This window comes from Cavia porcellus, unplaced genomic scaffold (assembly GCF_034190915.1).
Source record: "Cavia porcellus strain 051 isolate PalLab524CR breed Dunkin Hartley unplaced genomic scaffold, mCavPor4.1 scaffold_14, whole genome shotgun sequence".
Lineage (NCBI taxonomy): Eukaryota > Metazoa > Chordata > Mammalia > Rodentia > Caviidae > Cavia > Cavia porcellus.
Genome location: NW_026947497.1, coordinates 40,908,458 through 40,910,900, shown reverse-complemented (window position 1 = coordinate 40,910,900; position 2,443 = coordinate 40,908,458). Strand labels below are relative to the sequence as shown.

General features: G+C 38.7%; 1 pseudogene; it reads left to right on the top strand.

Annotated features, from left to right (window-relative positions):
• Positions 1 to 231: 231 nt before the first annotated feature.
• Positions 232 to 1,853, top strand: LOC111753581 (histone acetyltransferase type B catalytic subunit-like; annotated as a pseudogene).
• The last annotated feature ends 590 nt before the right edge of the window (positions 1,854 to 2,443 follow it).

Below are 2,443 nucleotides of genomic sequence, written 5' to 3'. Positions count from 1 at the left end.
ACGAAGAAGGAACTATTTATGGAGCCTTGGACAGCAAAGACCAGCAGGAGGTGAGAGCATAGAATCAGAAACCTCAGTCCTGCACCATAAGGGATGGAATTGAGCCAACAGGCTCTATGGATGGAAGATTCTCTCCCACCGCACCAATAAGGAACTCAGACCTATACTTCCCACCTGCTAGTGAACTGGTTGATTCATTCTTCCTCAGCTTCCAGTGCAGGCAGGCTGGGAATGGCCTGATTTGGTGCCATGGAGATATTTTCAGTAGAACACAAGAGTGCAGTTGTTATGGTTGATACATTGTGTCAACTTGAGAAGTTTAGAAGTCTAACTAAGAGACTCGGCAGGGAACCGGGGTTCTTACTTTGAAACATTCTCATCCTGTGCAAGAGGAGGGCAAGGACATTTTGAGAGTGCTACACCCACCCCAGAGTGCAGCAGCCTGGGGAGTGGCGCCCTGTCTACAATGTAAAGGAGGAAAACAGGCTTGCCCGTTGCTCCCTTTTGTTCTGGTTGCTTTTCCTGGCTGCTGCCTTGAAGTGTTGCCCCTGTGCCATGACACCCTGCCTTGGAGCCAGCTGATTATGGACTGAAACCTCCACAAACAGTGAGCTAAATAAACCTTTCCTTTCTTCATTTTGGGTGTGGAGTATTTTGTCCCAGCAACGAAAAATACCAATACAGTAGCAGAGAAGAAATTGGAAGAGTACAAAAGTAAAACCACAGCAACTGAGTTAAAATTAGTTCATCTTCCTGAATATTTTGAGAATGACATCAGAACTCTCCTGAATATGTCCATGGACACTGGGGTATGATGAAATTGCTTTTGGTGCCAGAGGTCTGAAGATCCTCTTGTATTGTATGGTTGGTATTCTGTCAACCTTGTTCCATGTTGAGTATGCCTCTAAAGTTGATGAGAACTTAGATTATGTGAAGGTAGAAAATCAGACAAATCATTTCACCTGTATTTTTCACAAACACAAATAACTCATGCTTTGCTGGAAAAATAAATTGATTTCAAGACATTCTGAACCCTATTCCATATACAGTCAGCTCTCAGTCCAACAGGAAAAAACTTTACTTTGTCTCCAGTCATGAAGGAGAAGGCTGACGTGATACGTAGAAGCTTTCAAGAATATCATGAAAGATGTCAGATCTGTTTGTTGTGATTTATTGAAATTACTGGCTTTATTAACATGGATGATGAAAGATGGCACTACTTTCAAGTACTTGAAAATATAATAATAAAGTCAGAGCTACATTCTTTTGACTGTAGGCTACCTGACAGTCTATAATTGCTGTGTGTTCACAGACAAAACCCGGCCATGTGTAAGTTAGATGCTGATACGGACTCCATTTCAAGGTCAAGACCATGGTGCTCAGCTTTTCAAAATACTTCATAGCTTGCTACATTCTGTGTCCTTTAGCTTTTGATATGACGGTGGAAGGTCTATCCAAAAGTCATGAGAAGTTAAGGAACTTTGTGCTTGTGACACTTCATCAAGATTTGCATTTTTAAACTTATACAAGAATTCAGAAAAGACATAGCAATAGGAGCCCAGCAAAAGTACAAAATAAATAGCACATGGGGTGGAGGGTTATGGAATTCTTTAACATGAATATTGTTGAACAATACAGTAGCTAGGGACTGGGTATTAAGGGAAGACTGGTTATCCCGTATAAGAAAATGCACAGGGGACTTGCTAAGTTCACAGAATGTCTCAGGCCAGAAGAACTGACAAACCAGATATGCCAAAATGGAAACAGACATGCAACCTGAACAGCTGGAAGAAAGCTCTCAGGATCTAGTAGATTGTTACTGACATGTTACTGAATGACTGGCTCAGGAGTAAAAATTTTACCCTTCACAGGTCGCTCCCACATTTCTGAACATTGTGCTCTAATGTTAATGTTAACATCTTGTAACATTGTACATACACTGAAAGTTATCTGTTATCATTAGTTGACTATTTTCTTTTGGAGAAATTGTATATTTTACAATATTGTGTAGAGAGTTTAGGAGCATACATTACTTGAAAAATACAGCTTCTACAATACTACTTTTCTTGATTGTCTTCTTAAACAGTATAATGAATGTTTAGTTGTGATATGTTAAAAAATGAATGACACCTTAATTTTGACTTTTGTGAAACCTGGAACAGAGTAAGGCACACTGTTGATCTACAGTAGATGTGAGATTAAAAAAAAGTTTTGTGTTATATTGTGTTATAGTAATTTCTTATGGGAGCAATAGACAACTAATGCTTATGGATATAGATTTTAAGAGTTTATTTGTAGCATTAAAATTTGACAAAGGGAAAATAAAACCTACTGAGGATAATTTTCCTAAAATTTTACTTTCTTTTATCAGATGGGTTCAGTCAGGAGAAAGGAAATCATCAAAAGGAACTTTAAGCTGGAAGGATTTAACATAAGGTATTAT